The sequence below is a fragment of the Microtus pennsylvanicus genome, chromosome 14 (assembly GCF_037038515.1).
Source record: "Microtus pennsylvanicus isolate mMicPen1 chromosome 14, mMicPen1.hap1, whole genome shotgun sequence".
NCBI lineage: Eukaryota > Metazoa > Chordata > Mammalia > Rodentia > Cricetidae > Microtus > Microtus pennsylvanicus.
In genome coordinates this window covers 23,478,585-23,503,138 of record NC_134592.1, presented here as the reverse complement: position 1 = coordinate 23,503,138, position 24,554 = coordinate 23,478,585, and positions in this window count along the sequence as shown.

The window sequence follows — 24,554 nt, the reverse complement described above, 5'->3', positions numbered from 1 at the left end:
CCATCAATTTGTATGCAAAACTCAAAAAGTCAGTTTTTTTTACATCTGAGTAGTACTCTAATGTGTAAATGTGAGACATTTTGTATAACCATTCTTAAGTTGAGGGACATCTAGGTTGTTTTCAGGTTCTGGCTATTACAAATAATGCTGCTATGAACATAGCTGAGTACATGTCCGTGTGGTATGATTGAGCATCTTTTGGATATATGCACAATGGTGGTATTGCTGGATCCTGAGGTAGGTTGATTCCCAGTTTTCTGAGTAACAACATTACTAATTTCCAGAGTGGTTGTACAAGCTTGCATTCCCACCAGCAATGGATGAGTATTTCACTTACTCCACATCCTCTCCAGCATAAGCTATTATTGGTGTTTTTGATCTGTGCCATTGTAACCGATATAAGATGATATCTCTGAATTGTTTGTTTTGCATTTCACTGATGGCTAATGATTTTGATCATTCCCTTAAGTATCTTTTGACCATTTGAGATTCTTCTGTTGAGAATTTTCTGTATAGTTCTGTATCACATTTTTAAATTGGGTTATTTAGAATTTTGATATCTAATTTCTAGAGTTCCCTATATATTTTGGAGATCATTCATTAAGAAGGATAAGAATGAATAATAAATATTGGATAATTTAGAAATTTCTCAACTCCAGAAAAGCTTAGTATCTAGAAAGGAATACAGCTGATATCCCTTTTATGATAGAATCTAGAACATGGGAATGGTTTTTGAAATACACATTTGTTTAGGATCATTTCCTTTACCCATAAATCCATTTTATTCTCTTTTTAAAACTATGAAAAATACTGTAATATATCCTGGATGTTAATGTTTTATTTATGTACAGAGTATATGTACTGCAGATATTTTCTTCATATGTGGATCAATAAAGCACTGATTTGTAAAACATTTTATTAGGCAGACTGAGTTTGCCTGGAAAGCACCAAAACCTGAGTCTATTCCTGAACAATGCATAAGTGAGTCATGGCAACATATTTCTATAATCCTCATCTTCAAGAAGTGGAGATAAGAGGATCACAAATTCAAGTTTACCCTTGACCACATGGTGAATTTGAAGATATTCTCAAAACCTTATTACACAATTGTGAAAGAAACAGAACTAATGACTTTATAAATAGTGGTGATTGATTTCGGCGTGTATTTCTTTTTTTTATTTAATTTATTTATTTATTAAGGATTTCTGCCTCCTCCCCGCAACCTCCTCCCATTTCCCTCCCCCTCCCCCGATCAAGTCACCCTCCCTCATCTGCTGGAAGAGCAATCAGGGTTCCCTGACCTGTGGGAAGCCCAAGGACAGCCCACCTCTATCCAGGTCTCCTAAGGTACGCATCCAAACTGCCTAGGCTCCCCCAAAGGCAGTACGTGCAGTAGGATCAAAAACCCTCTGCGAATAGGCATCCTCATGAATATTAACCTTCATCAGGCGATGAAAGGAGACAGAGACAGAGGAGCACGGGACAGAAATCTCAAGGTCCAAATCAGGAGCAGAAGGAGACGGAGCAAGAGCAAGGAACTCAGGACCGCGAGGGGTGCACCCACACACTGAGACAATGGGGATGTTCTATCGGGAACTCACCAAGGCCAGCAGGCCCGGGTCTGAAAAAGCATGGGATAAATCCGGACTGGCTGAACATAGAGGACAATGAGGAATACTGAGAACTCGGCATGTATTTCTATAAAGACTAATTTTATTGAGTCATTAAAATAAAGAATTTGTCACTGTAGACACTGAATGCCAGGTACTTCAATAGATTCCATGACTGAAATTCTTAGATAAGAAAACAAGCAGGTATTAGAGTAAGAACACAGTCACTGAGAGAAAATGTGTATTCAAGAAGGATTTGTTGCATACAAGCAGGTATGGTCTCATCCTTTTTATAAGAGGTTTATGTCCTAACCCTGAGGCCTGTAGTGATTCTGTGATTTCCTTCCTGATCACACTATAAAGGGAAGAAAAAAGAATGAGTGTTCTCACCTGAGGTTCCTAAAATAATTACATTTTTAAGAATATATATATATATATTCTCTAAAATATATCTTATATATAGTATATACTTATATATTATTTTATGACATTTATTTATGTCACATATATCAATGTATAAACTATAAACATGCATCCTAAAATAACTAAATTTAGAAGAATTTATATATAAAATTCAAGGAATTACTTACTTCCATCCCTGCTTCTTGCCAATGTTCACAAAAGAATTGCAATAATCACATTCTCCCCCCCCCTCTCTCTCTCTCTGTGTGTGTGTGTGTGTGTGTGTGTGTTTGTGTGTGTGTGTTTAGTTTCAAGAATAAGGGTTTGAAGAAAAGAAAACAAAACTTGTCAACTCTTTTAATTAATGTGTTGCTTACTCTTACTCCAAGATTACCGTAATGTTGGCTATGAATCTGTATACCTTTAAGATGTATTGTTTTAATTTTTCAATAAATGCTCCTTCAATCAAATTTTACATGTATAACATTTTCTTGTAATAATTCTGTATGTGGCCCAAGGATGAAGACATACAGCATTATCATATGAGTGATATTGTCCAAGATTTGACTTATAATTGCCTTATTCCTGTGTTTCACTGATACACAGTACTATCCCTAGTCCCAACTGGCAGATATGCTCACAAGAGTTGGTCAGGGAGAATTCTGAGGCCTCCAAAACAAAAAGACTCTTTTAGTTGTGTTTCACTAAGGCTTAAGAAGGTGAAACCCCACTGTGTGGCAGCAACCAAGCTGAACTGACAAGTACAGAGATAGTAAATGGACACTGAGGTCAACATTTGTCCTTAGCTGGTTATCTTTCAAAATATTAGAGAGTGCTATGCAGTGTATTGGATGAACAGTCCAAAAGTTTTACACAGCTGTAACCTCCAAAACCCACAAAACTGACTTCTCTAATAAAATGTGGAATAGTGGAATTAGTGTCAGGAGTGTGGGTGTAACAATTGTCCATGGATTGGATTTGGGGTACCCTCCACAAAGCTGTAATGGGTAAGATATTATAAACTGGGTTAATGACCCACAGCTGATGAGAACAAACTCCCCAGTGGGTAAATGTGATATACTATTGTTGTTTTGTTAACTTGAGAAAGCATCAAACTGTCTTCTAAATGTTTATGTTTATATCCATAGATGAAAAATAAAGCAGACTTCAAATCAAAAGCTACTGCTTGCCCTGGATAGTAAATCAAGTGAAACCTTGGTAAATTGTTCGTAAAGAACCATGACTAGCTAAGATCCAGAGAATAACTGAAGGCTGAAGGCTCTATTTTAATCTAGATATTTATATCACTTTCTTAAGCCTCAGAGCACTATATGAAAAAGAAATGTGAAGTATGCAAATGCTAAAATATACATTGTGAAATATCATCCTCTGGACTCTATAGAGCTGTTATAACCATACACATATTCAAAGCAGCTATCATCATAGGTTAATTCTATCTACAACTAGTTACTGGTAGGGGAGGGTCTTGTGCAGCTGTACCACTTACTGCTAAACTACAAACTACTGTCCTCTTTTAATTTCTGTTGCTCTTGTAAAAACACCATGCCTAAAAGCAACTTAGGTGATATGGGATTCCCCTCTGTATGCTGTGATTACTATGAATGAATAAAGAAAACTGGCTTGGCGTGATAGAGTAAAACAGAGCTATGCAGGGAAAACTACATTGAGTGCTGAGAGGTAGACATCAGAGTCAGAGAGAAGCCATGTAGCCCCACTGGAGACAGAATCTGAAAACTTTACCTGGTAAGCCACAACTACATAGCAATGCACGGATTACTAGAAATGGGTTAAATTAAGTTGTAGGAGTTATCCAGAAATATGCTGAAGCTATTGGCCAAAGAGTATTGCAAATAATATAGTTTCTATGCAATTATTTTGGGTCTGAGTTGTCAGGTGGCTGGAAAATAAAGAAGTGACCTTAATACAACACTTGGGAAGAAAAAGCTTTGCATGGTTTATACTTTTAGATAACAAACAATCACTGAGGTAAATCATGGCAGGAATTAATCAGGAACTGAAAAGAACATGAAAGTGTGAAGATATGCTGTTTACTGATTTGCTCTAGGCTCACATTCAATTGCATTTTTTTTTTGTCTAGTCCAGGCTCACTTGGTATGGGATGGTGCTGCCTATAGTAAGTTGGGCTATTCTCCATCCATTTACAATCAATAAAATCCCCCATAGAGAGATTAAATGTCCAATCTGATGGAAGCAACCATACAATTTAAATTTCCCCTTCATAGGTGTGCCAGGTGGCAACCTCAATTAGGATTCACAACTGTTGGTAGATTCTTGGAGGGGGGAAACATTTTCTCTTGTTGTGTATCAATCTGAGAGCACAGGCACCAACAGATAATCCCATAGTCATATTCAAATACATGGATCTCTTTACCCACAATGAAATGCAGAACAAATCAAATGGGCATGAATATGAGGAAGATATTGGTAGTGAGTAGAGAGATAGGATACTAGGGATATGGAAAAGGCTTAGAAGTGAGAGTGATTAGTGTGCATTATGTACATGTGTGAAAATATCAGAAAACAGGTTTACTTTATAAAATAATTAATACATATTATCCTATAAGCAATGATGTTGTAGAACAAAGCAAAATGTATTGGATGTCATTGGTTCCGCTGATGAACATAAGTAATCTGTACAGTCTATAATTTCACTTTTACATGGCTAAACAAAATTGAATTTTGTGCTTTGGAAAGCATGAGTAGTAAGGCTTGGCAAGTCACCCCTCTTAGGAACCAGAAAATTTACATCAGAGGAACAAAATGAGATATTGACACAAGTGGCAATGACAGGAAAAGGAATTTTACATTCTCGAACATATGACATAACTGTCTATTACACAACGTTGTTTATGCTAAAGGTCAGCAAACCCTGACATGTATGGATTGGATGTGGTTTGTCCCTGAAGGTTTCAAGTGTTGAAAGTTAAGTCCCAGTGCAGATGATTACGATATATTGTTAAGTGGCGCCTAGTCCAAGGTTCTTAGGTTGAAGTGTCACCTTGGAACTGATTAATGTTAGTTTCATTGGAGTAATCTAGTTCTGAAAGCGATTTGTTGTAACGGAACAAAGCTGTCTTCTGACCCCTCTCTTGCCTCCTATCTTGACATGGAATAGCCCTTCTCACCTGTGAACCTTTCATGGTGTTATATGTCTGTTGGGAAGTAGTGATGGTACTCTTCCAAAGAACCTGGTAGACAAGATTTCCTGATAATGAACTTCAAGCTTGCAAAAACAGAAATCCCTCAACTTTGCAAAACACTTAGCTTTTTAATGATGGAATATGAGTCAACATAAAGATACATGAACCTAATCCTTTTCTGTAAAATGAGGTGGTAGAATAAAACAGCCTGCTTAGTATTTTTTAACATTCCTACTCTGACGGAGCACTCAAATATAATTTTTGAAATTAAGTATTACCAACATAGTAATGTGTTTTCCATAACTTTACTGGACAAAATCTCTAGTATAGCATGTCTCTAAAATACACACATGTGTTTAAGAAGTTTAAAAATAATAAAAACCCTTTTAGCATTAGTATATCATTTACGAAAATTATTCATGAACATGTTGGGGGATACATGGAATAGATATATTCAAATTCCACTACATAAACCTCATCTAATTGTAGAAATAATATTGGTGCATAGACAAATATTCTTGTAGATGTTGCAGTATGAAGTTCTATTATGATTTTATCAAGGTTAAGAAGGCTCAAAACATGAAGCACAACTTCTCTGTTTCCCTGAAGATAATCTCTTCAAACATTCGGAAAGGTTCCCAAGAAGAGTAGATTTCTCTGTCAGTGGCCAATCTAATTTGTCCTAAATACAGTTCTTCTCTCAAATTACATGATTACATTGCAGGCTAATCACACTCTTCCTTATGATTATATAAATTATTCCTATAACTTATGACTCGCACACCTTTGCTAATTTGCTTTGTTTCTAAATGCAATTCCTTTGACCCTGCATGGTGCATATACTTTACTCTTCTGTTGATCATGAGTTTATGTTAGTAGTGAACTACTATGTGAGTAATTTGTCAAAACTCAACTGCTCTACCTTCAAGCATCTATTGAACCCCAGGAGTGTGCAACATGCTTTACAACTGAATAAAGGAGCAAATAAACCCAGAAAAACATATCTTTTTTTTATTTTTAAAATATCACTTATGTTATTAATCCTTTAATATTCATTGATCCAACAAATATTTGCCAAACTCCTGCCATGTGACAGTCCATGAAGTTATGAAGATGACCAGTTATAAAGGTGACCAATGCAGACTAAGTCTCTGTCCTCAGGAAACTGACAATCTAATACAAAACAAAGACATAAGATGGACACAAAATAATTATTTAGCCATGCAACGTGGTAAATGTTATGTTTGGATGTTAAGTTTTCTTAAAGTCCTCAGATGACTCTTGGGAGCCAGCTTGATAACAAGAGGTATATCAGAAGAAAAAGGCTGACAGTTAAAAGTCCTCTCCATAGACGTTCAAATAAACATTGCTATTAGTAAGATATCCTTCTCTATTGTTGATTTTCGATATCATATTCATTATCAGTGATCTAAATCATTCACTAACAACTGAATAACCATGGATCACTTATGATTCAACATTCAAAAATGTGAGGCAAGCATAAGCTTTACACTGGCCTGCTGCCAGGACAGACAGAGTGACCACATACAAACATCATCTTTGACACTTAACCGCATGGAGGAGAAATGGGTGCACAGTAACTTGGAAGTCAACTTAGCCAAGTGCTATTTACATATTTCAGGTTTAAAAATCATAACTCATGGATTGATTTATTCTGAACTATTAATTTTAAACAAGGATTTAAACATCTGTTTTCCAAAGCTAGTGCATATGTTTTTTTTTTTTTAGAAAAACATATCTTTTCAAAATACTTCAGCGTCCCATTAAAAGTATCTTAACCTTTTATCCACTAGTCCTTCTCAATTCTATCAAATCTACCTACCCCTACTTTGATCCAAATTCTGTGTCTTGAAAAAATAACTCACCAGGTCCAATTTCTTCAGCTCTTTATTATAGGGCCAACAACAGAAGTGTTAATGATTGAAAGGAGGCCATATCCATAAGAAAATTGATCTTCTTCCAAGTCTCTATAATATATTAGTCATCAACAGAAACTCAATTATGGATGAGGGATGATGGATTTTTCCCTATTTCAAGCTTGGGTATTGATTCATCTTGTACTGGTCTTGTGAAGGCAGCCACAGCAGATGTGAAACCATGAGGTTAGTGGTCCTGTCAGAGAAGACTTTTTCATTTTGGTCTTCATTGACCTATGGTCCTTAGAATCTTTCTGCCCCTCTTCTGCAATGCTAACCTAGCTTTTCAGGCAGTATGTACTATAGATGGTTCATTTCTGGTTGAATATTCCTCATAAACTATTTTTTGTACTTTGATAAGTTCTGAGTTTCAGAATTAACTACCTTCCACTTGGGAAAAACAAAAACAAACAATCTTCTCTGATTAGCTCCGAGTTCTTCACTAATCTGTTTGTATAGAGATACATTTTAAAGGGCAATATTATAGTACATTCATTTAGCAAAATAATAGTAGATTCACCTCTGAGAGTTCTGCAAATGTTTTGAAAATGTTTACAGTATTAGCTATGCATTTCTTTCTATGGAGTTGTTCATAAATCCAAACAGAAAGTGGTAGATTAGCCTATAACATTTGTGACTCTTTTGCACCCATGGGCATAACTTGGTACATTGCTCATTTCTACAGCTCATGAAGGTAGAAGGTGGGTGATATTGTAGATACTTTCTTCTTCACTGTAGTCTTCATATCACCTTCACATGCTACGCTGGCTAACCTGAAATATGGAAGCTTCCTAGTCATGCCTACTTGATTTCATCATGATCTGTGACCAAAGTCTTTCTGGTTTTTAACAGTGGGATACTACCATCAAGTTTTGCTTAGCAAACAAGAGCAATGGCAATGCCTTACATTTATTGAGATTCTCCATGACACTCATAACCAACAATTTGAGGAAAAGTTTCCATACCTGTCATTGCTTCTGGGAGGGACATTATTCTCTGTGTGAAAGAATCCACTTATATTCATATCAGATATGAATTTACTACTAATATTGCTAAAATAAATTCATGGTCTGCAGGAGAAAGTACACAGGGTGAAATAATTTATTTGGAAACAATAATTAACTAGAGGTTTTGAAATTGTGTAAGCTTCATTTTGTAGTATGATGTAGTTCATATGTTTATATTTTACATATTATATGTGTGTTATATGTGTATGTGTGTGCGATTCCCTTCTGGTCTCTGGGACATTTTCTTGATTACGTAGTTGGACCTAGCCAACTCCGGATTATGCAAGCCATGGAGATCAATCTTTTAAGAAGAATTCCTTTTTGTACCCTATCTTTATTCCTGTTTGAATTCCTATCCTGACTCCTGACTTTCCTTGGTGATGAACTATGATTAGGAAAAAAAAAAGAACAACTCTCTTTCTTCCCGAAGTTCTTTCTGGTCATGATGTTAATCATAGCAAAACACAATAACAAAACTAGTACAGATGTTGGTACCAAAAATTGAGGGTTTTATTGTGATGGACCTCATCATGTTTTTTTTATACTTTGGACTATTTTATAATGAAAATATTGAATTTAGAACATGGGTTGGAAAAGCCATTAAGTATCTAGAGTTTAATAAAAATGTGGAAGATAGTGATGAGAGAATGACAAACTTGAAGATTAAGGTGTGACGTTTTAAATGGAAGTAAGGAACTGTTCAGGTGATATTTGAATCTGTGGTTTCTGGCTAGCTGGGAATTTAGAACCATTTGTCATTAACAAGGGACCAGCAACATTAAATCAAATGTATATATACTGGGACAATTGATGCTGGTTACTTGAGGTTTAAAAAAAAGCTTTGATTAATAGACAATAACTTCATGGAGGCCAACTCTTCTAGAATGTATTTTATCATGATTAACATACAGAAGCTGTGGTTCATAGGGTACTGAGGATGCATCTTTAACTGGAAGCCAAATTTGATAACATGTATACGTTTCCCATGTGGCATTTGTTAGCTTGCAAGTTGCATGATTGAAGGGGTCCTGTGGAACAGCTGAGTCTTGGCACTTTGAAAAACCAGGAGAGAGTATTGGACAAGGAGGAGTCTCAGTTACAGTGGAAAACTCAGAATTGAAGGTGTGACAGAAATAATCTGAGGCTTAGTACTATAACATGCCAGGAGAGATCTTGGATGATATTGCAGGCTCGGTTGCTCTGGAGATATTAGCATATTACAGATGCCAAAACCAAGGGAGCTGACCTGAGCTGAAGAGTAGAGTTCCGGGTGCTGTGGATGGTCAAACTAGAGAAGTGGGAGCCCCCATGTTCTTCGAGGCTTAGAGTATTGTGACTAGGTCCTAGATGTCGGGTATTGACTTACATAATTTGATTTATACTTCTTGTTTTCGTTTTGCTTTGATCTGATTATAACTGTTTCCTGGTACGCTCCTTTTGAACTAACAAAGCAGTTACCTGTTTCTGATTTTACATTAGCCCACAGTTAATAGACTGGGGTTTTAAAGAGTTATTAGGGTATTAGAATGTTAAAAATGTAAATACAGTAGGGTTATTAAAGTTAGAATTTGTTTTGTATGGTTTTATTAACATGACATCGTGGGACAATGAAATTATATGGTTTAAGAATGATATGTTGGAGTATCAAGTTGACAAGGGGTGGGTTCGTAATGGTTACAATTTGACAAATTTGGGAAAAGAGGACATCTTTTGAGTTGCCTAGCCTTTGAAGTCTTATCCATCTCTCCATCCCAAGAAGACAAATATTATCAATGCCTTGATCAGCTGTAATCAGAGATGACACCTTCTTCAGTAGATGGAAACAAATAGGACATCCCACAGGTAGATAATGTGCAGATTGAGACACCTTGGAACACTCAGTCCTAAATGGGATGTCTCCATTCAACCCTTCCTGTCAGGGCTTACTGAACCTGAGGAAGAGAAGTAGAAAGATGGCTAGAACCAGAGGGGATGGAGGACACAAAAAATAAGGCCTTCTTAGTCAACAGGATGAATGCATGTGAGAATCCTTAAGAGTGTGGAGCCTACAGAAGAACTGCATGGGTCTGTGCCCGATGGCATAGCTGTCCTGAGAAGAGACGTGTATATAAACTCCATACATCAGTCATAAGCTATCTCCAGCTGATAATCAGTGCAAATAAAGAAATGGTTCTCTTCAAAGAAGTCTCACTGGAGATACACCACTGTTAAGGGTAGGTTCTCTGCACAACAGTAAATGGTCAATATAAAATAAATTCAATGGTATCTTTGTAGGTTCTTCATCTCATAGTGTTTTTCCAAGACATACATTTTTTTTTAAACTTTAAAGGTCATATATATATATATATATATATATATATATATATATATATATATATATATAGAGAGAGAGAGAGAGAGAGAGAGAGACTCTTTTGGTTTGTGTTTTTAGAGAATTCCTGTGTTTATGAATGTTATGTCTTGTAAATCTGTTTTCTTCATGCTTTGCTTTGGTTCTTTTTGTCCATTTGTCTGTCTGTTTACCTATTCTGCTTTGTCTGTGTTCATTTGATCTATTTCATATTAATAGTTTTATTTAGATGCCTATTTGTATCTAAAGAGAAACACAAAGGCTATAGATTTGGAAAGGAAAGGAAGTAGGAAGGATCTGAGAGGAATTGAGCTGAAAAACCATAATCAGAATATATTGGATGAAATAATCTTCTTTTTAAGAAGAGAAAATTAAAATTTATTTCTTATCTATTTAGTTTAAAAGATCACACTCACAGACCCATATTTATGAAGCAACATATAAAGCTTTTATTTGATTTGATTTTGTCTTGTGCTTCTCATATCTTCATTATCTAGCCTCTTACAGCATTTCACAAAATTCCAGACATTGTCCATAAAACTTCTATAGTTTCCAGCATTTTCTCTGACATCTGATACTGAGATTTGGTTGGTACCAAATTACCTTTCTTCTATCATTACTTGTTGTTCTTGTAAAGAATTTTCTTCTAGTGTTCTCTTATGTTTATCCGCATGAAAAAAAAATGTAATTAAAACCATGATTTTTATGCAGTTTTATCTTTTTCTCTAAAGTTACTCTGTACATAAGCTGTCACTAAGACCATGATGTTCTAACAAAATAGAGAAGAACTCACATTTGTTCTTTTAATATATCAACTCCTAATTTGTAGTAAGCAAAGGCTTTAACAGACTGTGAGATGTGCTGACATGTTGAGCAAAGACATTTATTTGAGATACAAAGTATCTTTATACTTAGTGAATAAAATATTCTTCTAACTTTTATCATTTGATTTTTGTCTGAGTTTAATTTGCCTTTGATAGACTTTTTAACACAATAAAATGAATCTTGAAGTTGTCAGTTTTACAATTGAGAGTTTGTATCTAGGAATTTGTTCCTTGTCTCTAATAAGGAAGTTATAATTATCAACTCTGAGGATTGTAATAACTAGTGATGTGTGTGTGTGTGTGTGTGTGTGTGTGTGTGTGTATTGTGTGAAATATAGGACAATGCACGCACTGGCTTTGTGGGAGCCTAAGCAGTTTGGATGCTCAACTTACTAGACCTGGATGGTGGTGGGGGTTCCTTGGACTTCCCATAGGACAGGGAACCCTGATTGCTTTTCGGGCTGGGGGGGGGGACTTAATTGGGAGAGGCGGAGGGAAATGGGAGGCGGTGGCGGGGAAGAGACAGAAATCTTTAATAAATAAATAAATTTATAAAAAAAAGAAAAAAAAAGAAATATAGGACAATGAATAGGTTCTGAGTCAGCCTTTAAGGTTCTACATTTGTTTCAAATTTCAGAACCACTCTCGGATAAGAATCTCCAATCAGCTTTCTTAAGCATGAATGGGGAAGGAAATTTCTTTAAGGTTATGATTTCTGGAAATATTTTGGGGGAGATCAGGAGTGATGCTATTCAAGTTGTTTGTATCTTTTCTCAGAAAAGTAATAATGTCTGTGGTGGAAAAGTGAAAGAAAATAAAACACATTGAAAACAAAGGCTGGATCTGGATGGATGAAGAAGTAAATGTCTGAGCTACTGGCTGGAGAGCCCTGCTCTCTTGGCAATAGTCCCCGAAGCAATCACTGTGCCCCACTACCACTTACTACACACCCAGAGATCAGGCAGCAGCATAATTACTGCCCACCCCCACCATTACCTGCTTCAGGCCCCACAAGTACCTGGAGGAAGGGCAGCCACCAGAGCCACAGGCCCCTGTAAAATAGTTGGAGGAAGGGATGGTGAGGCAGCAGTGTAAGATTACATTCAACAACAAAAAGAGCAACATGACAGCGCCAGAAACTAGTGGTTCTACAACAGCAAGACCCGAACATCCCAAGGCAGATGAAGCAGTAAACAACCTTGAAAATAACTTTATGAAGATTATAGAGGCCCTTAAGGAGGAAATAAATGATTTCTTTAAAGTCATTGATGAAAATACAAACAGAAAATTGGAAGAAATAATTCCCTTGAAGAAAGCCAAGAAAACAAAGAAAAAGAAACAAGTGAAGGAAGCAGTTCAAGTCTTGAAAATAAATAAAGGCAGTAAAGAAAACACAAACCAAGGGAGTTGTGGAAAGATAAACTATGGGTAAACAAATAGGAAATACAGATGCAAGCATAGCCAACAGAATGCAAGAGATGGAAGAGAGACTCTCAGGCATTGAAGTACAATAGATGAAATATCTGTTCACTACAGGACTAGAAGTTCTAACTAGAGCAATAAAACAACAAAAGAAGATTAAGGTGATACAAATTGGAAAGAAAGAAGTCAAACTTTCATTATTTGCAAATGCTATTGATAGTATAAATAAGTGACCCCAAAAACTCTACCAGCAAACTCCTACAGCTGATAAACATTTTCTGTAATGTGGAAGGCTATAAGATTAAATAAAAAAAATCAGTAGCCTTCCTCTATACAAATGATAAATACACTGAGAAAGAAATCAGAGAAACATTTCACTTTACAATAGCCACAAATAACATAAAATGTCATGGGATAAGTCTAACCAAACAAGTGAAAGACTTGTACTACAAGAACTTTATGTCTTTACAGAAATAAATTGAAGAAGATATCAGAAAATGGAAAAATCTACTATGCTCTTGGACAGGTAAGATCAACATAGTAAAAATAGCAATCTTACCAAATGCAGTCTACAGATTCAGTGCTGTCCCCATCAAAATTCCAACACAATTCTTCACAGACCTTTAAAGAACAATAATCAACTTCATATGGAAAAACAAAAACCCAGGATAGCCATAACAATCCTGGACACTAAAGTGACTTCTGAAGCCATCAGCATCCCTCACTTCAAGCTCCACTATAGTGCTAACATAATGAAAACAGCTTGGCACTGACATAAAAACAGATGCATGAATCAATAAAATCGAGTTGAAGACCCTCTAATTAATTTGCACACCTATGAATACCTGATTTTTGACGAAGAAGCCAAGGTTACACAATGGAAAAAAGAAAACATCCTCAACACATGGTGCTGGCATAACTGGATGGTGGCATGTAGAGAATACAAATAGATCCATTTCTATTACCATGTACAAAACTCAAGTTCAAATGGATCAAAGACCTCAACATAAATCCTATCACACTGAACCTCATAGAACTGAAAGTGAGAGGTAGTCCTGAACACATTGCACAGGGGACAACTTCCTAAATATAACCCCTGTAGCACAGACACTGAGAGCGACAATAAATAAATAGGCCTCTTGAAACTGAGAAACTTCTTTAAGGCAAAGGACACATTCAACAAGACAAAACAACCAGCCTAGAGAATGGGAAAAATTGTTACCAATGCCACATTTGACAGAGGGCTGACCTCCAAAATAAAGAACACAAGAAACTAGATATCAAAATACCAAATAATACAATTTAAAAAGGTGGTAGAGATCTAAACAGATAATTCTCAACAGAAGAAACTCAAATGACCAAACAACAGTTAAAGAATTGTTCAAAATTCTTAGTTATTGGAGAAATGCAAATCAAAACAATTATGAGATACTATTTTACACATATCAGAATGGCTAAGATCTAAAACAATGATAACAACTTATGCTGGGAAGGATGTGGAGTAAGGGGAACACTCCTCCATTGATGGTGAGAGTGCAAACTTGTACAGTCACTTTGGAAATGAGTATGGCAGTTTCTCATTAAGTTGGAAATCAATCACCTCAAAACACAGCAATCCCACTCCTGGGCATATATCCAAAGGATACAAAGTCATACCACAAAGACACTTGCTAAAGCATGTTCATAGTAGCATTATTTGCAATAGCCAAATCCTGGAAACCACCTAGAATCCCCTCAACCAAAGAATGCATAAAGAAAACATGATACATTTACACAATGGAGTATTGTGCAGTGGTAAAAAACAAAGACATCTTGAAATTTACAGACAAATGGATGTAACTAGATTAAACTATCCTGAGTGACCCAGACTCAGAAAGACAACCACAGTATGTATTCACTCATAAGTGAATGTTATAGGTAAATTAAAGGATAAATAACCAAACTGCAATCTACAACCCCAGAGAAACTAGTAAAAAAGAAGACCTAAGAGTGACACTCATGGAGGATCCCAGGAAAGGGAAAATGTTAAGATTTCCTGACTAAACTGGGAAGGGAAGTAAAAGGGAAGGATTGGGGGTTGGAAACAGGAGGGCTTTAGATGATCAAATTGGTGGAGGGATGGAGAGTTGGAACAAAAAGAAAGAGATATCTTGATAGAGGGAACCATTGTGGAGTTAGAAATAAATAAGGTGCTAAAGAAATCCTCAAGAATCCTCAAGCATGACTCCAGTTGAGACTTCTAGCAATAGTGGAGAGAGTGCCTGAACTGTTCTTCCCCTGTAATCAGATTAGTGACTATCCTAATTATCATCATAGAATCTATATTCAGTAACTGACAGAAGCAGATGCAGTGATCCACAGCCAAGCACTGAGTTGAACTCCTGGAACTTAGTTGAAGAGAGGGAGTGGGGGATCATTTGGGAAAGAGGGATCATGATCACGATTGAGAAAAATCAGAGACTGCTGACCCAAGTGGAAACTCATTGACTCTGTACTAACAGCAGGGAATCCTTCATGGGACCAACTAAGCCCTCTGAATGTGGATGACTGTGCTTTGGTTTGATCTGTTGTGGGAAAGGGATTCTCAGTACCATCTGGACTTACCCCCTGTGCATAAACTGGATTTTTGGAACCATTTCCTACACTGTGATATCTTGCTTCAGACATGATTCAGGGGCTAGGAGCTTGATCCTTTTTAGGAATATTTCTTAAGACAAGCCCCTCTGCTGATGCACATAATTCCAATCAGACCAAATTAGACCTAATAAGATGCCCACGCTTAATGCAGCGCTCTTGAGTGGCCCGGGGAAGCATGGCAAGTGGAGAGAAGGGGAGACAACACAAAACTCGGAGACTACAAGTTCGTTTAGGGGGTGGCAGCCTAAATAGACTGTGGGAGTGGTTCTGACTTTCCCTGAGGAAGGATCAGTGCTTGGAGGGCTTTTCCAGAGGAGGTTGAGTCCCAACCAAGGCAACTCCCAGGGGAGGAGGCTTGAAATGGAGCTCCCTGCTCCATTCTAAAGATGCTTGCCAGGGGCTGGGATCTCACTTCTAACCAAACACTCCATTCTCAACTTGGTATACAAGAGTAGATGAGATGTAGGATTTGGGGGGTGAAAGTGGGAGAAGAGGAGGGAGGGGCACTTGGGCTAGTATTTAAAATTTTAATATTATAAAATTACAAAAAAAGAAAAAGAAAGACCAAGTTCAGGCAATCATTTGCTTTTATTATTTTATTTCTTTTGTGTATAAACAGTATTTACACGTGGAAACACAAACAATAGAACTGTATTTGGTGATACATATAAAATTAACTTCTAATAAGTTCAACATTGAGAATCCAGTAAGAATCCTATACCGCATACACTTATGTTTTTAAATAAATTAAATCCTCACAAAAATGTTTTGATACAGAATATTATATTTTCTCCTTTCCTGTAATCTCCATTTTTCTTTTCATGAGTGTTGTTCAGTCTTTAGTCAGAAACACAAAGTATAATCATTATTACTGCCGTAAAAAATTCAACTATTTATAATCAAGAATTCCTAGTGTTCTTTCCCAACATTCAGACTACACTTAGAACAAAAATATATTTCTGGTTAATTTATGAGTGAAAATTCATTTTTCAAGACATAATTATAAAGAATATTTTTTAACTTCGGTTGCCAAACAAATAAAAAGAATACTGTTTAAAAAACACACTATAAACTATGATCAAGTAGATGCTTTTGCTCATATAAATGATACAACCAAAAATATTTTTGAGTCTGAAAATTGTGATATATTTGTATCAAGAGGCTAGCAGCTTTAAAACAGTATGTTCTCATCTAATTATATCTGACACACAGTGAAAATAATTCAAAACAACAAATTTTGATTTAAAAATATACATATCTTACAGTTTCTAGGAAAAGTCATATTTTAACTATAGTTCCAACAGTATTTGAAAAGTGTGTTGTGTTGTCCATAATTATCAGACCTAGAAACCTGAATCAAGCTTGTGCATATTTTTATTAATTAAATTTATTAATTTGTTTGTATATCCTGACTTCAGTTCACCTCCCTCCTCTCCTCCTATCCCCTTAACCTCTATAGACCTCCACCCACTACTTTGTTTCTTTTCTGAAAAGAGCAGGACTGAAACGGGTGTCAACAAAGTTTGGCTTATCAAGTTAGTTGAGGTAGGACGAAAACTCTTTCCCTCGTATTCAGGCTTGGTAAGGCAACCCAGCAGAGAAATGGTTTCCTAAAAGTGTCAGGGACAGCATTGCCTCCACTGCTAGGAATCTCACAAGAAAAACAGTTGTCATACATATGCCAAGGGCTAGGTCTAATTGTCATCACAAAATCTTTGTCCAGTAACTGATAGAAGCAGATGCAGAAATCCACAGCCAAGCACTGGGCCAAATTCTGGGAATCTTGTGGAAGAGAGGAAGGAGAATTATATGAGCCAGGGAGGTAAAAGATCATCACAAAGGAACCAACAGAGACAAATAACCTGAGCTCACAGGAGTTCACAGACACTGGACTGACAGCTAAGGAGCCTATAGAGAACCAACCAAAGCCCTCTACATGTGTAATTATTTAGCCAACCATAAGGCTGCACTTCCCGGTCCTAAGGCAGGCACATGTGGGCGGACCCTTGGGAACAGGGCCCATATGATCCATGTGCATGCATGCGTGGTTACCTCCACCCGTGACTCAGCTAACCCCCTGTGTGTCCATGTGTAGGTTGCTCATCATCTGCATCATCAGCGTCTGACGTGCTCATGCAAAACCCCTGTGCACATGTGCAAGGTGCAGGTCGCCTGTCATCAGCATCTGACGTAGGCACATCTTCCCCTCCACCCCCCCCCCCCCGTGAGCACGTACTAGGAAGCCTTTACAAGCTGGACACACCATCTTTATGCCCCCCCCACTGCACAGTTTCTTCGGGCCCGTGAGCACATCCTTCTTTAATAAACTCCTAAGTGGGTTTGTTTTCTTTCGTGTCCTTTTCTCACTTGCGTCAGACATTTCAACATGTATTTGACAGCTTCTGCTTTTTAAAGAAAATTCTTTACCAGTTGAAGCCTATTGATTCGGAATTTTGAAAACGGTGTGAAAGAAGTTAAGGTAAATATGAAGTGATAGGTAATAAAACTGTGTCTGTTTCTATAAATATAATCTAATTTCATAAAAGTATACATGCATACATTCAGAGTGAAAAAGATATCATACCTACATAAACTTTGACACCATTTTAAAAATACAATTGGAGATTTGGAAATGCAACTATTTAGGTTAACATTATAAACGTGATGTAATTCTATATTTATATTTATAAAATTTGTAAAAACAGAGGAAAACATTAAAGACAAAATTTTATATTTTTAAAATTGATAATGAACATAAAGACTGAGCATGTATTTCATAAGTAATAGTTTATCTGGAGCTATTGTATTTGTATATATTGTCAATCATGCTCAACCCACCCTTACAATCTCAATATTGTCTTCAAATTAAAAAAAATGTATCAGATCAAGCAGTAGAATGAAAATTAAAGCAAGCCGGGCGGTGGTGGCGCAAGCCTTTAATCCCAGCACTCAGGAGGCAGAGGCAGGCGGATCTCTGTGAGTTCGAGACCAGCCTGGTCTACAAGAGCTAGTTCCAGGACAGGCTCCAAAGCCACAGAGAAACCCTGTCTCGAAAAAAACCAAACAAACAAACAAAAAAAAAAAAGAAAGAAAATTAAAGCAATTCCTATATAAAGACTGCCGTTAAGATTTGGTGAATAAAAAGGTATAATAAAGCCTGAAACTTACCAATTATTACTTATTAGAAAAAATGAGTTAAGATTATAGGTAAGCTATACAGTATGAATATATATATATATATATATATATATATATATTATTGAAAAACCAATCTTCTATAAATAGCTCCCTATAGAATGATGGAGTACCCACATGGAGCATCCTGTTTAAGAGGCTGAGTTAGATTCCCCCATCAATTGGACCCTGTAAGCTACAAGACTCACTCCACTCCCAAACTCACCCATCACCTGCTATCTCAGAGGACTCTGAAGCAATGACTGCAACTCTCACGGAGGATCAAAAGGTGAGTGATCAGTCAACCAGCAGGGTACCCATTCTCTAGGCCCTTAGTACCCAAGCAAAACTCTTACCCCTACCCCACTGGCCTCAATTTCACTCGCCAGCCAGCAGGCAATCTTCCTGCAGGAAGGCTGTTCCAACACTCCTCCATCAATTGGGTCTTGTACACTACAAGAATCACTCTGCCCTAAAACCCAACCATCCCCTGCCACCTCAGAGCAACTCTGAAGCACAGACTGCAACTGCACACAGCGAACCAAGAGACCAGATCAAGAGTGATTTCATCATCTCCCTGAGACACAGACAGAGTAGACTAAGAGCAGTTCCCTAAGACATAGACAGCAACTGCAAGAATTGAACCAAAAGGCAAAGATACTGCCGGCACCAACTGGAGGAAGAGATGGGTAGGCATCATTGCAAAAGTTTATTCAACAACCTAAAAAGCAACAAGGGAACATCAGAAACCAGTGGTCATACAAAGGAAGACCTGATTATCCTAACCCAGAAGCAACAAAAGAAATTAATCTTAAATATAACTTTATGAAGATGACAGATCCTTAAAGAGGAAAGGAAAAATTTCTTTAAAGAAATGGAGGAACAAACAAACAAAATTTGGAGGAAATCATTATTGTATTATATTATATTATATATTATTTATAATATATTATTATTATATTATAAATCTCTTAAATAAACTCCAGAAAACCAAGAAAACAGCAGTACAACAGGAGAAGAAAACAGTTTTAGACTTGAAAACTGAAATAGAGGCAATAAAGAAAACACAAAGAAATTCTGGGCCAGAGGAAACAAACTCCACCAGGAGAAGTCAGTAGCAAACCTAGGACTGGGATGCAGGTGGATCAGGACTGAGCCAGTGACCAGATCCAGAATCAGCAATCTCTACCACAACAAGTCCAACTCCAAGCCAGGGACTTCTGCAGGAGGAGATCTAGACCAATATTTACAGAAACAGATCAAAGCCAGCAGCCTAGGCCAAAGTAGGCCCAAGACAGCAAACTCCAAGGGAGCAAACCAAAGCACAGAAGCACTCCTTTATTCAATTTATTGAAATAAATGTACATATTTATCCTTTGGTCTATTAAAAATGTTATTGTAAGATCCTTTTCTTTAACTGCTTAAACAAGGCTTGTGTTCTTATGAGAATTCTTATTTGACCATAGGCAAATGTTCCTGTTAATATGCTATAGAATCTAGTTTCTAGAAGCCAACTGATTAACTTTACTTATATGTTCACCTGCGATAATCTGATTACTAAGGACATACACTGGACTAAAATGGACTTTAGAGAAGATTCTAGTAAATGGCTTAGCTTCCATCTGATTCCCTCCCATCTAAAAGCATATTAATTTATTGTCACATGGGGAACCTAAGAACATCTCATAACTTATCTCTGACTTTCAAGATTTCTTCCTCGGAATATATTTTGCACTATGGTTTACTTTCAGTAAAGTAATTGAAAATTCTCTAAATTTCAACTATAAATTGGGTAAAGTAACTTATTAATAGACAGTATCTTAGACTACCATGGTATTAAGTAAGCATAATTTTAATTTTCATACCAGAAGCCAAATAATGTAAGTTATTAATATTATTTCAATCAATACTCTGTCAAAGTATTCAATATATTTGCCAGAAGTCATGGTGCATGCCTTTAATCTCAGCAATCTGTCCCCAGTAATCTTTGGGGCAGAGGCAGGCAAGTTTTTGTGACATCATTGCTTACCTGTTCTAAATAATGAGTTCCAGGACACTCAGACATATATATATATATATATATATATATATATATATATATATATATATATATATATAGAGAGAGAGAGAGAGAGAGAGAGTATGTCCATAAAAATAAATATATTTGATCATGAGTCAAAAGAAGCTTCTGAATAAAATAAGTTTTAAATTCTTATCTAATAAGAATTTAAATGTATTATTTTTCACTTGACATGTAAGATTATTTGGAAGAGTACCAGAATTCAGGGTAAACAGAGGTACAAGAAAGGAGAAAACATGATGGCAAGAATAAATTACATAATTTTCCATTTTGTATGTAAGCCTTTTCTTCTCTTTCTACTATCCACAGACACACCCTGAGTGTTTCTCCAATACTCTAGAAAATGCATTATATTAACATTTGAATTAAGGCAAAACAAGTGAAGAGAGATTTCTTTAAGCCTTTGTAATTCAGTACTCTTATTCAAACTTTTCCAAAAGGTTTAGATGCAAAATCTGTGTTGAAATAATACTTCATTTTCCTTTTCTTTTCTTTTCTAACTGTGCCCATGTGAACAATATAGACACTTGAAAATCATGTTTTGAAAGGGAAATGGAACAAGTGGATATAAAAACATATTTACAGAGAAGGGTATTGGCAGTGCTATAGTGTATTATTTAGTTTACAATACTCTCTTAGAGATATACTAAGTGAAGTTGAAAAAAGTGAATATAAAGAGAAAAACAGTAAGTGAATAGCAGTGCAAAAAAAAAAAAAAGTCTTTAGTACCATATCACGTAATGAGAAGAATTGACAAGGTAATATACAAGCAATTAAGGAGACAGAGGAAATGAAAAATTCATTGACATGTAAGAGACAATGTTCATAAAGTTTTCCTAACTCAAATTTAGAGTACTTATATGCAGGAATAATTGCTAATCTATAAAGCTGCTTTGGGGATTTATCATCTGTCAGTCAAGAGTATTGACATGATTTTCTTAAGAAAACCTAATATAAAGTTGAGGGGAAAGTAGAGAATTGAATTTTCTGGCAACTAAGTGATGATTTACAATGTTTTTAAGATCTAGTTCAGTATAAACTGGTGGTACTTAGGGAATAATAAAGGAGAGTTAAGATGAAATTCTGATACTATCTATAGTAACAGAAAAACAATATTCTTTGTGGTGCTCTTTCAAAAACAGAGATTTACTTTCTATTTCCCCAATCCAGTCATGTATAACTGTTATCCTAAAGCACGTAAAGACTCCTGATTTAAGATTTAAAACTGGATTTATTAAGTCAGTATTAAAATACTCAATTCAGAGAGAACATTATATAATCATCCACTTGTGGAATGAAAGCCATTATTTTTTAAGTATATTTATTATTTATTTTTTATTTATCTCTTTGTCTGTTTATTAACATCACAGCCACACTCCCCTCCCCTTTTTCCTCCCAGGTTTTAAGTGTGTATGTATCTGTGTGTCTGTGAATGTGTCTATATGTATCTGTATATGCAGATTAGTGGAAACTCCTACAGAGAATAGGACAGGTTATCACATTTTTTTAGAGCTAGATTAATGCATATCCTGAACTTCCTGTCATGCATGGGTGCTAGAGAAAAGAATTTGAATATGGAGGGAAAGCGGTATAAACTCTCAACCACTAAATAGTCTTGTGAGGTCCACTAACATAACTTACCAGCTCTATCTTATAGCAATAATTTCCCAATATAATTACCTAAGCATTTATAGAACTGTAGAATATGGCTAAATTTCCATATTTTGGTATGGATGCAAGTTTATAATAAATCTTATGTTATTCAATCTCAAATTTTTGTCTCAATGATTTTTGATGAGGAAGTTTTAACTTTTTAAAATTTTAAAGGATGCCAGATATTTTTTACATAAGTTTATTGAGTGTTTTAAGAATAAAAAATATGATGTGAGGGAAATAAATACAGAAGTTTGCAGTATGTCTTTTCAAACTCAAGTGGTAACAATTTAAATATTCTGTTATGGGATATCTTTTGTTTTAAATATTTCTGTCATTTAGTAATAACAAAGTATAAAGTAAAAGTGGCAAATTACACTTCAATGATTAGTATTTTATCTGTAATAGGGATAGTATGTTTTATATAGCAGAAAGGGTAATTGTAAAAGATTTATTTTATTTTCTTGTTGGTTCATAGAGCAATGGCCAGTCTTGTACAAAATAATGTTTTAATATTCATTTTGTATTCATTTATGATGATAGATCCTCAAAAACCTTTTGATACTAAATTATATTGCTTGTTATTTATTAAATTTAATAAAAGAGTTAATATCAGTTATTGGTATAAATGGTTTGGGTATCTCTTGAGCTATACTGGTCAACCCCCCCCCCCACCCCCTGAAAAGTAACCAATTCCTGGCACCGTTCTTAATTTATCAACCTGTGATACATGCTAGGGCATTGTCTTCTTTTTATGGGATAATTACATTTAATATATACATAATATATATCTGAGAACTTCTACAGTAAGTAGGTAGGTTTACATATGAGTTTTTCAATATTCTTCCCAATTTAGAATTCAAACTAAGAAATGAGAATTATACATTATAGATAGTGATGAAGCAGGTCAAAATTCCTAATCATTAGTAGGTTAGATTTATTAACTGAAAATGACCTTATAATGTAAAATGACCAATTTGTAAAGGAAAATTGTAGAGATAGAATCACTTTCATTCCCACTGAGGAAGTAAGGCTATCTTAGAAACATGCTTCATTTGAATGTGGAAAATAACAGCAATTACTTTTGTTATGGCCAAAAAAATGGATGTATTTAATAACCCAGTATCGCAGAATACAAGACATCATAGAATTCTCAAGTGACAAAGAAAACAGTAGGTTCAGTATTTCTAAGAGAATTCTTTTTTAATGTCCTTTACAGTATTAACAAAGGAGGACTATATTCTCCATTCTTCTTAGGATCATTTCTGTTTTATTTATTAAACTTAATTATCAAATTATTTTAAATATTCCTACCAACAGATTCAATATCAAGTCACTTGGTGATTATCCTGAATTTTGAAATTATACATAATAACTGATATGTTACAACAAACCGTAACAGATTTTATTGTCTTTACAAGATAATTTGGTACTTTGATTTGCTTTTAATGTGTTAATTTTATTTAATTTTTACAATGAAAAAGATTTATAATTTTAGTATATTTTCTAGATTTGTATTTACTTTTTGATCTTTACTTTTTTATTAACATACTTTTACCTATACATAATTGGTTTCTTTCCATTTTCATACAAGTACACAAAGAATTTTTATGATATTCACTCTCCATTACTATTTTGTATGCCTGTGCCACTTTTGATGACCTACTTCTAGTTTGTTTCCATATCTATTTGTTTTATTACTAGCCCAGTAAATTTAATTAGAATTGGGTAACGAATTGTTTTCAAGACTATGACTGATGTATGTAGTAATGACTCTATCACTAAAGACAATGTCTCTTCCTACGTTAGCCAACATTAACTACTTAATAATTCTGGAAAAAAATGGCAAGACCTCATGAGTTTCCTTGCCCTCCATGATAAAAGACTGTTGGGTTTTGTCATGTATAGCTCATGTGTACAATGTTAGTTGGTGAAAGTTCAAGAGTCAAAAAACTATGGTATGCTAGAAAGTCATTATTTCACAATGGAACTCTCCACTTTATTGGAGGTCTTACATTCTTTGCCATCTTCCTTCTGTGATTCTGTGATGTTCTGTGATGTTTGTGGAAACTGTGATAATATAGAGATGTACTACTTATGGAGGGGACCTCAACTGTGACTTATTCTTATAAATGTGACCTGTAATAACCCTCTGTAGTCAATATCCCCTGCTTCAAAGAAGCTTCCATGTTAAAGTTTGGATCTGCAATAATATATGGGTATGCCTTTCCCAATCATAGAGGGTTTTTATTTTCTGTTTGTTTTGTTTTGAAATT